Consider the following 16,283-nt stretch of genomic DNA (forward strand, 5'->3'; position numbering starts at 1 on the left):
CGAAGTTCTCCTTGGACTACCCTGGCTTCTACACCATTCCCCAACCCTGGACTGGTCCACTGGGGGGATCAAGAGTTGGGGTCCCTCTTGTTCCAAGGACTGCCTTAAACCAGTTCCCAGTACTCCCTGCCGTGACCCTGTGGTTCCTCCTGTATCCGGTCCCCCTAAAGTCGTTAGGGACTCTGCCTGCCACAGAAAATGCCTTTCCCCCCCTCCCAGTCCCTTCAGGCAAGCCTCTGTGTCCCCTCATGGCTCCCGTCCTTGTGTCTCCCTGCCCCGTGCCAAGCTTCACCCTCTGCCCTCCCTCCCCATTCCTACTCCTGCTGTACTGCCTGCCATTGAGGAAACCATCCATTCCTTCCCGGTGTCCTCATCCCAGGGGAGGCAGTCACCGGACAAAAAAAAGGGGAGACCTAAGGGGGGGGGGGTACTGTTACGCCTAGCGCTCCGGGTCCCCGCTTCTCCCCGGAGCGCTCACGGCGTCTTTCTCCCTGCAGCTCCCCGGTCAGTCCCGCTGACCGGGAGCGCTGCACTGTCATGGCCGTTGGGGACGCGATTCGCACAGCGGGACGCGCCCGCTTGCGAATCGCATCCCAGGTCACTTACCCGTTCCCATCCCCTGCTGTCATGTGCTGGCGCGCGCGGCTCCGCTCTCTAGGGCGCGCGCGCGCCAGCTCCCTGAGACTTAAAGGGCCAGTGCACCAATGATTGGTGCCTGGCCCAATTAGCTTAATTGGCTTCCACCTGGTCCCTGACTATATCTAACCTCCTCCCATGCACTCCCTTGCCGGATCTTGTTGCCCTTGTGCCTAGTGAAAGCGTTTTGTGTGTCTAAAGCCTGTGTACCAGAACTTCTGCTATCCACTCTGACTACGAACCTTGCCGCCTGCCCCCGACCTTCTGCTACGTCCGACCTTGCTTCTGTCTACTCCCTTGTACCTTGCCTATCATCAGCAGTCAGAGAGGTGACCCGTTGCTAGTGGATACGACCTGGTCACTACCGCCGCAGCAAGACCATCCCGCTTTGCGGCGGGCTCTGGTGAAAACCAGTAGTGACTTAGAACCGGTCCACTAGCGCGGTCCTCGCCAATCCCTCTCTGGCACAGAGGATCCACTACCTGCCAGCCGGCATCGTGACATTTATTTTATTTTACTACTTAAAAAAAAAACATGCACCAAAATTAGTATGTTTAAAATTGTCATCTACTGATCTCTATAACTTTTTTATTTTTCCGCATAAGGGCTGTTAGGGTCATGGCAGGTGGTGGATCCTCTGGGCCTGTTTGGATGATGACGTGAGCCGTGCCAGGGAGCGGAGTCTAAGGTGCCGCTGGTTTTCACCAGAGCCCGCCGCAAAGCGGGATGGTCTTGCTGCGCCAGGTGGCACCCAGGTCACTACCCCTTGCACGACTCGTCCACACAGGTTGCTGAGATGTAGCGTGGCACAAAGGAAACTGGCAAGACGAGGTCAAGGTAGCAGTAGATCAGGGCAGGCGGCACAGGTGCAGGGTCAGGTAACGGAACAAGGGTAAGGAACACGGATATCAGGAACACAGGAACACAGTATGCTTTCACTAGGTCACAAGGCAACAAAGATCCGACTGGGAGCAAAGGGAGGAGCTCATACTTAAAGACAGGGTGCAGGTGTAGACACTTAATTAGATGAGTACTGGCCCTTTAAATGTAAGAGCTCCAGCGCTCATGCCCTAGGAGGTGGGGGCACTCGCCGGGGATGCGAGAACAGGAAGACCAGGGAGGTGAGTGACAGGGTGGGATACGCATGTGGGCGCATCCTGCGATGAGAATCCCAGCCCCGCCAGCAGCGGGGACATGACAAGTGAGTGCTCATGGCCAGCGTGTCTGGCTGGAGCGCAGATGTTACAGGGGCTATATGAGGGATAATTTTTTGCGCCGTGGTCTGTAGTTTTTATCGGTACCATTTTTGTTTTGATGTGACTTTTTGATCGGTTTGTATTAGTTTTTTATGGTATATGAAGTGACAAAAAATATGATTTTTAAAATTTTGTATTACATTATTTTATTTAAAAAAATGGGAAAAGTAGGGTGATTTAAACCTTTTATAGGGAAGGGGTTAATTCACTTTTATTAACTTTTATTTTTACACTTAATTTTAGTTTTTTAGCCCCCACAGGACAATTCAATGCAACATGCAATTTTTTGATTGCTTACACTGATCAATGCTATGCCATAGCATAGCATTGACCAGTATTCTCGGTGCTCTTCTGCTCTAGCCTGCTGAGCAGGCTTGGAGCAGCAGATCACAGAACAGACGACAAAGAGGCAGGTGAGGACCTTCTCCTTGTTCAGTATGCTGATCAGTACATCGCGATTTTGTCGCAACAGTCACGATCAGCTCCGCTGAGCTACCGGGATAGTTTTTGCTTCATTTTAGATGCCACGATCAACTTTGATCGCGGCGACTAAAGGGTTAATGCCGGGGGTCCTGGCTGAAACCGGGTCTCACCGGGTTTAACCTATTCTCCGCTCATGAGAATGGTTTAAACCCCGTTAACAGGACTCAGGACATACAGGTACGCCCTGGTTCTTTAAGTACCAGGACGTCAGGACATACCTGTACGCCCTGTGTCCTGGAAGAGTTAAAGGGGTCCTCTGGTGGAAAATATTTTTTAAATCAACTTATGCCAGAAAGTTAAACAGATTTGTAAATGACTTTTGTTTAAAAATTTAAATCTTTTTAGTAATTATCAGCTGCTGTATACTACAGAGGAAGTTCTTTTCTCTTTAAATTTATTTTCTGTCTGACCACAGTGCTCTCTGCTGACACCTCTGTCCATGTCAGGAACTGTCCAGAGCAGGATAGGTTTGCGATGGGGATTTGCTCCTGCTCTAGACAGTTCCTGATATGAACAGAGGTGTCAGCAGAGAGCACTGTGGTTAGACAGAAAAGAAATTCAAAAAGAAATAAAACTTCCTCTGGAGCATAAAGCAGCTGATAAGTACTGGAAGGATTAAGATTTTTAAATAGAAATAATTTACAAATCTGTTTAACTTTTTGGCACCAGTTGATTTAAAAAAAAAAAAAATTTTCCACCGGAATACCCCTTTAACCCCTTAGGGACGGACCCATTTTTTAACTTAATGACCAGGCTCTTTAAAAAAAAAAAAAATTCAACTGGATCTCTTTAAATGGTAATATCTTTGAAACACTTTTTCTAAACGTAACAGAAAGATAGTTTTTTTGTGACATTTTGTACTTTATATAAGTGGTGCATTTTCCTTTTGGGAGCAAAATTTTCTGCCATTTCTGCCAACAGCCGTAACTTTTTTATTTTTCGTCCGATGCCATTGAACGAGAGCTTATTTTTTGCAGGATGAACTGTACTTTTTATTGGTATCATTTTTGCGATACGTGCTACCTTTTGATCTTTTTTATTTTGCTATATGTATTGTTTTTTGTTTTTTTTTACGGAGTTCACCGTGCAGATTAATTTACATTATAGTTTTATAGTATACATCATTATGAACGTGACAATACCTATTATGTACAGTGGGGATCAAAAGTTTGGGCACCCCAGGTAAAAATTTGTATTAATGTGCCTAAAGAAGCCAAGGAAAGATGGAAAAATCTCCAAAAGACATCAAATTACAGATAAGACATTCTTATAATATGTAAACAAAAGTTAGATTTTATTTCCATCCTTTACACTTTCAAAATAACAGAAAACAAAAAATGGCGTCTGCAAAAGTTTGGGCATATTTGAGATATCTTTGCCCATTCTTCCTTACAATAGTCTTCCAGTTCTTTGAGATTTCTGGGCTTTCTGTCACGCACTGCTCTTTTAATGTTTATCCATAGATTTTCAATTATGTTGAGGTCAGGAGATTGTGAAGGCCATGGCAAAACCTTCAGTTTACACCTCTTGATGTAATCCCCCTGGATTTTGAGGTATGTTTAGGATCATTATCCATTTGTAGAAGCCATCCTCTCTTTAACTTCAGCTTTTTCACAGATGGCATCAAGTTAGCATCCAAAATTTGCTGAAATTTTATTGAATCAATTTTTCCCTCTACTCGTGAGATGTTCCCTGTGCCACTGGCTGCAATACAACCCCAAAGCATGATTGATCCACCCCAATGCTTAACAGTTGGACAGAGGTTCTTTTCATTAAATTCTGTTCCCCTTCTTCTCCAAATGTACCTTTGCTCATTCCGGCCAAAAAGTTCAATTTTAACCTCATCGGTCCACAGAACTTGTTTCCAAAATGCATCAGGCTTGTCTATATGTTCAAATGCTGATTTTTGTGGTGAGGATGCAGAAGAGGTTTTCTTCAGATCACTCTTTCATGAAGACCATATTTGTTCAAGTATCTCTTTATAGTGGAATAGTGTACCACATCTCCAGTGTCTGCAAGATCTTTCTCGAATGATTGTGCAGTCAATGTGAGTTTTGAATTGTTTTTCTCACAATCCTGCGAGCTGCTCTGTCTGATATTTTTCTTGGTCTTCCAGATCTTGCTTTAACATCCACTGTTCCTGATGACTGCCATTTCTTAATTACATTCCGAACAGAGGATGTTGACATCTGAAAACATTTTGCTATCTTCTTATAGCCTTCTCCAGCTTTGTGAGCGTCAACTATTTTCAGTTTCAGATTTCTAGACAACTGCTTGGAAGAAGCAATGATGCTGATTGTTGGGGCAAGGTCAGATGAGTCTGGGCATTTAACCTGTTGGGGTCGAAGGGCGTATGCATACGCCCTTGCGTCCTGGTACTTAAGGACGAAGGGCATATCCATACGCCCGTGGGACCCCGTGCAATTGCCCAGGGGGGTCATTAGACCCCCCCATGTCGGCAATCGGCGCAAATCGCAAGTGAATTCACACTTGCGATTTGCGCCGATTCCGGGTCATTACGGGTCTATGGTGACCCGGTGACCCGGAATAGAAGGGGGATCGCGGTTGTCTAAGACAACTACGATCCCCCTACAGCGATAGGAGTGAGGTGGCAGGGTTGCCACCCCTCCTATCTCTGCTATTGGTGGTCTAGACACGACCACCAATAGCAGATCAGGGGCGGAGGGCGTTACTTTCGTTTTCCCCGTCCTGCCCTCCCACAATAGGCGGGGCAGGATGGGGAAAACGACGGGGACCGAACGCCGAAGGTCCACTTACCCCTCCGGAGGCTGCAGGCGATGGGGATCGGCAGCGGTGACGGAGAATGGTGCAGGCGGCGTGCGGCAGAAGAGGACGGCTCCCTGGATCCTAGCAACATCTGAGACTGTAGCCCTCCAGATGTTGCAAAACTACAACTCCCAGCATGCCCAGACAGCTGTTTGCTGATTGGACATGCTGGGATTTGTAGTTTTGCAACATCTGGAGGGTCACAGTTTGGAGATCACTGGGCAGTGGTCTATAAACTGTAGCCCTCCAGATGTTGCAAAACTGAAAATCCCAGCATGCTGAAACAGCAAACAGCTGTCTCGGCATGCTGGGAGTTGTAGTTGCGTAACCTCCAGCTGTTGCATAACTACATCTCCCAGCATGCCCTTCGGCGATCAGTACATGCTGGGAGTTGTAGTTTTGCAACAGCTGGAGGCACTCTGGTTGGAAAATACTGTTACGTAACAGAACCTAACTAAAGGTTTTCCAACCAGTGTGCCTCCAGCTGTTGCAAAAGTACAACTCCCAGCATGCACGGTATGTCAGTACATGCTGGGAGTTGTTGTTTTGCAACAGCTGGAGGCACACTGGTTGGAAAATACTGTTAGGTAACATAACCTAACTGAAGGTTTTCCAGCCAGTGTGCCTCCAGCTGTTGCAAAAGTACAACTCCCAGCATGCACGGTATGTCAGTACATGCTGGGAGTTGTAGTTATGCAACAGCTGGAGGCACACTGGTTGGAAAATACTGTTAGGTAACAGAACCTAACTGAAGGTTTTCCAACCAGTGTGCCTCCAGCTGTTGCAAAAGTACAACTCCCAGCATGCACTGTCAGTGCATGCTGGGAGTTGTGGTTTTGAAACAGCTGGAGGTTTGCCCCCCCATGTGAATGTACAGGGTACATTCACACGGGAAGGTTTACAGTAAGTTTCCTGCTTCAAGTTTGGTCTGCGGCAAATTTTTTGCCGCAGCGCAAACTCCTTGCGGGAAACTCACCGTAACACGCCAGTGTGAATGTACCCTAAAAACACTACACTAACACATAATAAAGAGTAAAACACTACATATACACCCCCTTACACTGTCCCCCCCCAATAAAAATGAAAAACGTATTGTACGGCAGGGTTTCCAAAACGGAGCCTCCAGCTGTTGCAAAACAACAACTCCCAGCATTTCTGGACAGCCACTGACTGTACAGGCATTCTAGGAGTTAAGCAACAGCTGGAGGCACCCTGTTTGGGAATCACTGGCGTAGAATACCCCTATGTCCACCCCTAGTCCTCAAATGCGCATGGTGCTCTCTCACTTCGGAGCCCTGTCGTATTTCAAGGAAACAGCTTAGGGCCACATATGGGGTATTTCCGTAATCGGGAGAAATTGCACTACAAATTTTGGGGGGCTTTTTCTCCTTTTACCCCTTATGAAAAGGAAAAGTTGGGGGCTACACCAGCCTGTTAGTGTAAAAAAAAAAATGTTTACACTAACAAGCTGGTGTTGCCCCATACTTTTTATTTTCACAAGCAGTAAAAGGAAAAAAAGCCCCCCAAAATTAGTAACTCAATTTCTTCTGAGTACGGAATTACCCCATATGTGGGCGTAAAATGCTCTGCGGGCGCACAACAAGGCTCAGGAGTGAGAGTGCACCATGTATATTTGAGACCTAAATTCGTGATTTGCACAGGGGTGGCTGATTTTACAGCGGTTCTGACATAAACGCAAAAACATAAATACCCACATGTGACTCCATTTTGGAAACTACACCCCCCACGGAACGTAACAAGGGGTATAGTGAGCATTTACACCCCACAGGTGTTTGACGAATTTTCATTAAAGTTGGATGGGAAAATGAAAAAAAAATTTTTTCACTAAACTGCTGGTGTTACCCTAAATTTTTCATTTTCACAAGGGAAAATAGGAACCCCCCCTCCAAAATTTGTAACCCCATTTCCTCTGAGTAAGAACATGCCCCATATGTGGATGTAAAGTGCTCGGCGAGCGCACTACAATGCTCAGAAGAGAAGGAGCACCATTGGGATTTTGAAGAGAAAAATGTGTCCGGAATTGAAGGCCACATGAGTTTACAAAGCCCCCATAGTGCCAGAACAATGGACCCCCCCCACATGTGACCCCATTTTATAAACTACACCCCTCGTGTAATGTAATAAGGGGTACAGTGAGCATTTACGCCCCACAGGTGTCTGACAGATTTTTGGAACAGTGGTCCGTGAAAATGAAAAATTTTATTTTTCATTTGCACAGTCCACTGTTCCAAAGATCTGTTAAACGCCAGTGGGGTGTAAATGCTCACTGCACCCCTTATTAAATTCTGTGAGGGGTGTATTTTCCAAAATGGGGTCACATGTGGGGGGGTCCACTGTTCTGGCACCACAGGGGGCTTTGTAAACGCACATGGCCCCTGACTACCATTCCAAACGAATTCTCTTTCCAAAAGCTCAATGGCGCTCCTCCTCTTCTGAGCATTGTATTTTGCCCGCAGAGCATTTTACGTCCTAAAATGGGGTATTTCCATACTCAGAAGAGACGGGGTTACATATTTTGGGGGGGCATTCTCTCCCATAACCCTTTGTAAAAATGGTAAATTTGGGGAAGAAACTGCACTTTAGTGAAAACATTTTTTTTTCATTTACACATCTGATTTTAACGAAGAGTCGTCAAACACCTGCGTGGTGTTAAGGCTCACTGGACCCCTTGTTACGTGCCTTGAGGGGTGTAGTTTCCAAAATGGTATGCCATGTGGGGTTTTCTGCTGTTCTGGCACCATAGGGGCTTCCTAAATGTGACATGCCCCCCAAAAACCATTTCAGCAAAATTCACTCTCCAAAATTCCATTGTTGCTCCTTCCCTTCTGAGCCCTCTACTGCGCCCCCCGAACACTTGACATACACATATGAGGTATTTCCTTACTCGAGAGAAATTGGGTTACAATTTTTTGGAGCCTTTTTCTCCTATTACCACTTGTAAAAATTCAAAAACTGGGTCTACAAGAACATGCGAGTGTAAAAAATGAAGATTTTGAATTTTCTCCTTCACTTTGCTGCTATTTCTCTGAAACACCTAAAGGGTTAACAAACTTACTGAATGTCATTTTAGATACTTTGAGGGGTGCAGTTTTTATAATTGGGTCATTTGTGGGGTATTTCTAATAGGAAGGCCCCTCAAATCCACTTCAAACCTGAACTGGTCCCTGAAAAATTTCGATTTTGAAAATTTTGTGAAAAATTGGAAAATTGCTGCTGAACTTTGAAGCCCTCTGATGTCTTCCAAAAGTAAAAACATCTCAACTTTATGATGCAAACATAAAGTAGAGATATTGTATTTGTGAATCAATATATAATTTATTTGGAATGTCTATTTTCCTTACAAGCAGAGAGCTTCAAAGTTAGAAAAATGCAAAATGTTTAAATTTTTCATCAAATTTTTGCATTTTTCATCAAGAAACGATGGAAGTATCGACAAAAATTTACCACTACCATAAAGTAGAATATGTCACGAAAAAACAATCTCGGAATCAAATTTATAAGTAAAAGCACCCCAGAGTTATTAATGCTTAAAGTGACAGTGGTCAGATTTGCAAAAAATGCTCCCGTCCTTAGGGTTATAATGGGCTCCGTCCCCAAGGGGTTAAAACCATTGAGATTGACATGGTCTTCTCAGATGATGATTGAGAACAATCCATGACACTGGCAGGTCTCAGCTTTGCAAAGGGGACTGTGCATGTTATAAATTCTGCAGGGTGCCCAAACTTTTGCAGACGCCATTTTTATGTTTTTTTTGTTATTTTGAAAGTGTAAATGATGGAAATAAAATCTAACTTTTGTTGACATATTATAAGAATGTCTAATCTGTAGTTTGATGCCTTTTGGAGATTTTTCCATCTTTTCTTGGCTTCTTTATGCACATTAATACAAATTTTTACCTGGGGTGCCCAAATTTTTGATCCCCACTGTATATGATTTGTGTCTTTGATCTTTTTGATGATAATACACGGCTTTTATTGGGAAAGGGGCATTTAAATTATTTTATTTTTTTACACTTCATACTTTAATTGAAGAGCTTTTTATTTCATCTTTTACACTTTATACAGGTTATACTATGCTGTCATACCTTTGTACTGCAGCACAGTATGGCTGGATCTCACAGGCTTCTGTAGCCAGCAGACAGGAGGTCATGATCTGACCTTCTGCTGCCATAGCAAGCAACAGCGACCCACGATTGTATCGCCACGCCGCCGTTGGTGAATAGGTGGAGCACGCTGCCTCTGTCAACACCATAGATGCCATGATCAGGATTGATCACGGCATCTATGGGGTTAATGCTGCCGGGACCGGCGCAATTGCGGCCTTGGAAGCTGTGGCGGAACTCTGGCTATGATTGATAGCCGGGTCCCACCGCTGATCTCCTGCGCTGCCAGCGGCAATGCAGGAGATTGCTATGACATATGCATACGTCCCAGTGCGCGAACATGTCGTGTGGGGTTAAGCATTGTATCAATAGGCTTCCTATAGGTAACATCACAGTTTAGCTCCCCTCTGTACATTATATGACTAAAGGGGTATTCCGGTGGAGAACATTTGTTTTAAATCAACTGGTGCCAGAAAGTTGAACAGATTTGTAAATTACTTCTATTTAAAAATCTTAATCCTTCCAGTACTTATCAGCTGCTGTATAACACAAAGGAAGTTGAATTATTTTTTAATTTATTTTCTGTCTGTCCACAGTGCTCTCTGCTGACAAATCTGTCCATGTCAGGAACTGTCCAGAGCAGGAGCAATTCCCATAGCAAACCTCTCCTGCTCTGGACAGTTCCTGACATGAACAGAGGTGTCAGCAGAGAGCACCGTGGACAGACAGAAAAATAAAAAAAAATAGCAGCTGATAAGTACTGGAAGGAATAAGATTTTTTTTAATAGAAGTAATTTACAAATCTGTTTAACTTTCTGCCACCAGTTGATTTAAAAAAAATGTTTTCCACCAGAGTACCCCTTTAACAGTGATGTCTGAGGGATGCATCAGTCCACAGTAACCATGAGGGATTCAACCTTCATATACAACCCCCAGCTCTGGTATTCCTTTGCTGATTTCATTACCTCCCTATAGACTTTCCAGGGATTTTTCCCATGGGTGCTAGTCTGGGAGCTGAAGAATTTGTGTTTTAATAAGTGAATGACACCCGTAATGAGCAAAATTTGTACACTCTACAGCAGTGTTCTCAAACTGTGGCCATCCACATGTTGCAAATCTTCAACTCCCAGCATGCTCGGACCTTCGTCGGCTGTCCGGGCTTGCTGGAAGTTGAAGTTTTGCAACACCTGGAGGGCCATATTTTGAGACCACTGGTCTATAGCGAGGGACAGTTCGGTGTCCATACATTGACAGCTGGAAAAGGGAGAGACTGCAGCACAACTTGTAGGATGTAAAAGGAGGAAACTGGAGGAAGAGAATAATGTGAATGATGGAATAAACAGGATGAGGAGTAACGGCTAGTGAATAACTAGGGTAGAGGACAATTATAATTGTGTATTGCTTAGATACATTCTCTTCTACATACAATCAACAATATGATTATGGCAGACTATAAAGTCTGAACTATAGTCCAAACTATAAGGTTTGAAGCATAAAAAAATAAATACTAGAGATGAGCGAATTTTTGAAAAATTCTATTCGGCCGATTTGGCAGAATCACTGTCACAGAGAAGCACAATGACAGAGCCTGGAGGTGGCGTCAGTATGAGGATACCATATAGTGGCTGAACAACACAGCCTGGAGGTGGCAACAGCCTGACGAGACCATAGGGCCTCACAATTGAAAAGATTAAAGATATTTTTTAACATTTAAATTAAAGATTTCAAATAGATGAACCTTAAAAGTTTTATTTAATTTGCCAGCAGTATGAGGAAACCACATGGCGGTACAGTGACACAGCCTGAAGGTTGCAGAAGCATGAGGAGACCATGTAGTGGCTGAATGACCCAGCCTGCAGTTGGTGACAGCAAGAGGAGACCTTATAGTGGCTGAATGACACAGCCTGGAGTTGGCCGCAGCTTGAGGAGACCATATAGTGGCTGAATGACACAGCCTGGAGGTGGCAGAAGCATGAGGAGACCATATAGTTGCAGAATGAGACAGCCTCGAGGTGGCAGCAGCATGAGAAGAACATATGGTGGCAGAATGAGACAGCCTGGAGCTGGCATCAGCATGAGGAGTATGGTGTCGAGGTGTGAGGTGCAGGGTAGATGCAGGGCAGATGTTATGGCCCAAGGGGCAGATGGTATTAACCCCTTCTTGTTGTGACGCCAGGGTGTGGTTTAGCCTTAATTACCAGAAGGTGATACCGCTTATCCTGGGTTAGGCAGGGGCAAGGAAGACACTTACTGATGACTGACTTGTGGCTGCAGGACTTTAGGCTTGAGGCCTCCAATGCTCTGGACACTGGAACAACTTGACTGCACTGGACCTCAGGAGGAATGAGTGAGATTGCAGCCCCTCCCCTGGTTATATAGGGTGGCTGTGCAAGGAGCCCATAGGTCACTTGGGGGGGTCACCTGGTCACTGGAGCCTCCTGGGTAACAATCATGTGATCAAAACATTAAAGCAACAGTACATTATATATATAAAAACCTATGTACAACATGGTGAACTGTAAGGGGGTCCCGGGGACATGCAGGGACAATATGGGGCCACATCACCCCGTACTGGGACACCACAAACTCCCCCACATTAATCAAGTCATTCCTCCATGCCCAGTCCTGGAGGGCGGAGGAGCGAAATGACCACAGGGGCCACATGCAGTTCTGGGGCATTTCAATTATCGTCCATTTCCAGGCTGAACTGAAGTTAAAGAGTCCTTGTATAAATTGCCCATACATGCTCTGAAGACTTACGTAGAAACTTATTAACTGTATGACTACTGAAGAATATGACTATGACATTATACACATGACTATGACATTATATATAACTTTAGACACAATTCTGATGGATTGGGTTGCCGGAGGCTTTTTACCCAATGCCTTGGCTACTGGGGTCCCTTGGTATAACACACTTCTCCCCAGAACACTAGATATATAGAGTAGACTAGACATTTCTAGACAACATTGGATACTTGTTACCTTTGAATTTTTAGATACGTGCATAGCAGGTTGACAGGAATACCTTCTGGCCAGGAAAGCATCCTGAGCACGTAGACACAAGAGAATATTATACATTAGACTTATGACAATTTATTAAATACATTTGTACTGCTATATGGTCAATGCTACAGCCCTAGTGGAGGGACGGATATGTTAACTGGACTACAGATGTACTTAGTAACTCTATATGTATTACTAGACTTTATTTGATACTTTAATCTTGGTATGATTCCTTAACTGTACATAGTACTGGTGGTGTGGTGGAAATGTAATCTCTCCTGAATAGATCAAGATACCTCATATAAAAATTGCCAGATACCAAGAAAACACTGTACACCTTGACTTTTATGTACATCAAGTTATAGACATTTTATTATATGGCAACTATAATACACTAAACATAAAGTCAGGTCCATAAATATTGGGACATCGACACAATGGATTTGAAATTAAACAAACAAGATTTAACTACTTTAAGGCTGGGTTCACACTACGTTTTCTCCCATACGGGAGAGCATACGGCAGGGGGGAGCTAAAACCTCGCGCTCCCGTATGCCTTCGTATGCGCTCCCGTATGTCATTCATTTCAATGAGCCGGCCGGAGTGAAACGTTCGGTCCGGTCGGCTCATTTTTGCGCCGTATGCGCTTTTACAACCGGACCTCAAACCGTGGTTGACCACAGTTTTAGGTCCGGTTGTAAAAGCGCATACGGCGCAAAAATGAGCCGACCGGACCGAACGTTTCACTCCGGCCGGCTCATTGAAATGAATGACATACGGGAGCGCATACGAAGGCATACGGGAGCGCGAGGTTTTAGCTCCCCCCTGCCATATGCGCTCCCGTATGGGAGAAAACGTAGTGTGAACCCAGCCTAACTGCAGATTGTCAGCTTTAATTTGAGGATATTTACATCTAAATCAGGTGGACGGTGTAGGAATTACAACAGTTTGTAATAATTATATATCAAACTTTCAATTTTTAATACTTGGTTGCAAATCCTTTGCAGTCAATTACAGCCTGAAGTCTGGAACACATAGACATCACCAGACATTGCTGGGTTTCATCCCTGGTGATGCTCTGCCAGGCCTCTTCTGCAACTGTTTTCAGTTCCTGCTTGTTCTTGAGGCATTTTCTGCTCAGTTTTGCCTTCAGGTCAGGTGATTGACTTGGCCTTTGCATAACATTCAACTTATTTCCCTTAAAAACTCCTTGGTTGTTTTTGCAGTATGCTTTGGGTCATTGTCCATTTGCACTGTGAAGCACCGTCCAATGAGTTCTGAAGCATTTTGCTGAATATGAGTAGATAATATTGCCCGAAACACTTCAGAATTCATCCTGCTGTTTTTGTCAGCGGTCACATCATCAAAAAATACAAAAGAAGCAGTTCCATTGGCAGACATACATGCCCATGCCATGACACTACCACCACCATACTTCACTGATGAGGGTTATGCTTAGGATCATGTTCCTTTCCTTCTCAATACTCTTCTCTTCCCATCAATCTGGTACAAGTTGATCCTGGTCTCATCTGTCCAGAGGATGTTGTTCCAGAACTGTGAAGGCTTTTTTAGATGTCGTTTGGCAAACATCTGGCCTTCCTGATTTTGAGGCTCACCAATGGTTTCCATCTTGTGGTGAACCCTCTGTATTCACTCTGGTGAAGTCTTTTCTTGATTATTGACTGTGACACACATACACCTACATCCTGGAGAGTGTTCTTGATCTGGCCAACTGTTGTGAAGGTTTTTTTTTTTCCCCAGGGAAAGAATTCTTTGGTCATCCTCCACAGTTGTTTTCCTTGGTCTTTCGGTGTTGCTGAGCTCACCGGTGAGTTCGTTCTTTTTAAGAATGTTCCAAACAGTTGTTTTGGCCACGCCTAATGTTTTGGCTATGTCTCAGATTTTTTTTTAAATTAGCCTAATGATGGTTTGCTTCACTGATAGTGATAGCTCTTTGGATCTCATCTTGAGAGTTGACAGCAACATATTCCAAATGCAAATAGGACACTTGAAATTAACTCTGGACCTTTTATCTGCTCATTGTAACTGGGATAATGAGGGAATAACACATACCTGGACAAGGAACAGCTGAGAAGCCAATTGACCCATTACTTTTGGTCCCTTAACAAGTGGGATTCACATATGCAAACTGTTGTAATTCCTACACCGTTTACCTGATTTGAATGTAAATACCCTCAAATTAAAGCTGTCAGTCTGGGGTTAAAGCGCATCTTGTTCGTTTCATTTCAAATCCATTATGGTGATTAGAGATGAGCGAACTTACAGTAAATTCGATTCGTCACAAACTTCTTGGCTCGGCAGTTGATGACTTTTCCTGCATAAATTAGTTCAGCTTTCTGGTGCTCCCGTGGGCTGAAAAAGGTGGATTCAGTCCTAGGAGACTCTTTCCTAGGACTGTATCCACCTTTTCCAGCCCACCGGAGCACCGGAAAGCTGAACTAATTTATGCAGGAAAAGTCAGCAACCGCCGAGCTGAGAAGTTCGTGACAAATCGAATTTACCGTAAGTTCGCTCATCTCTAACGGTGATGTATAGAGCCAAAAATGTTAGAATTGTGTCGATGTCCCAATATTTTTGGACCTGACTGCAAGTACCAGTTAGTACTGGTACAGGGAGGACAGCTTTTCCAGGGCAAACTCTGCTAGTTGCTGACACAAATCAAGTTTGGCTGCCCAGAAGTCCAGCGGATCTTCAAGGTGTGTTGGCATGGTCATGGCAAGGTATGCCACCACCTGCTTGTTCAGGTCCTGCTCCAGGTCTACCTGCTGCTGAGGAGTTGCTTCACTATATGGGTGAAGAAAGCTACTCATGAGTGACTGTAGACTGAGGCTGCTGCTGATGGAGCTGGTACTGCTCCTGCCACCCCACCTCTCCCCAGCAGCCATGGCAGTGGAAGGTGAGCTAAGAGGGCCCCCCGAATCAGACCTGAGAGAGGATGGACAATGGCGCAGATAGGCATCAGCCAACTGACTATGTAGGATGTCTTTGTAGTAGGTCAGTTTGTCCTCCCGCTCAGTGGGTGTAAAAAAGGCCCCCATTTTGTGCCGGTAGCAAGGGTCCAATAAGGTGGAGAGCCAGAAATCATCCCGCTGCCAAATGGTGACAATGCGGCGGTCACCATGCAAGCAAGTGAGCATGCATTATGCCATTTGTGCAAGTGACTCGGAGGGACTCCCTGCCTCCATCTCCACTGCATACTGCCACGATGTGTCTGGGTCTTCTGTCTTGCCTTCCTCATAACTCTCTAGCTCCTCTAGCCGCTCTGTGTTGTTGGATGAGTGGGCGCATACTGTTGTCTCTTGGACATGGCTTCGCCGATGGATTGCTGGAGGAATGACTGACTCCAAGTAGGAGGAGCAGGAGCATCTGGAGCGACAGAAGATGGGTATGACACACAGCTCCCTTCGGCTGAGGTGGTGGAGCCTTGGCTGGTTGAAACAGGGAGTGGTGTGCCACTGGGTGATGCAACAGGCTGGACCAATTGGAGCAACGATTCTCATAAGCCGCTTTATGATGATGCTGCATGTTACGCCTAGCGCTCCGGGTCCCCGCTCCTCCCCGGAGCGCTCACGGCGTCTTTCTCCCTGCAGCTCCCCGGTCAGTCCCGCTGACCGGGAGCGCTGCACTGTCATGGCCGTTGGGGATGCGATTCGCACAGCGGGACGCGCCCGCTCGCGAGTCGCATCCCAGGTCACTTACCCGTTCCCGTCCCCTGCTGTCATGTGCTGGCGCGCGCGGCTCCGCTCTCTAAGGCGCGCGCGCGCGCGCCAGCTCCCTGAGACTTAAAGGGCCAGTGCACCAATGATTGGTGCCTGGCCCAATTAGCTTGATTGGCTTCCATCTGCTCCCTGCCTTTATCTGACCTCCTCCCATGCACTTCCTTGCCGGATCTTGTTGCCCTTGTGCCTAGTGAAAGCGTTTTGTGTGTCTAAAGCCTGTGTACCAGTACTTCCGCTATCCACCCTGAC

Source organism: Hyla sarda, chromosome 3 (genome assembly GCF_029499605.1).
Source record: "Hyla sarda isolate aHylSar1 chromosome 3, aHylSar1.hap1, whole genome shotgun sequence".
Taxonomy (NCBI): domain Eukaryota; kingdom Metazoa; phylum Chordata; class Amphibia; order Anura; family Hylidae; genus Hyla; species Hyla sarda.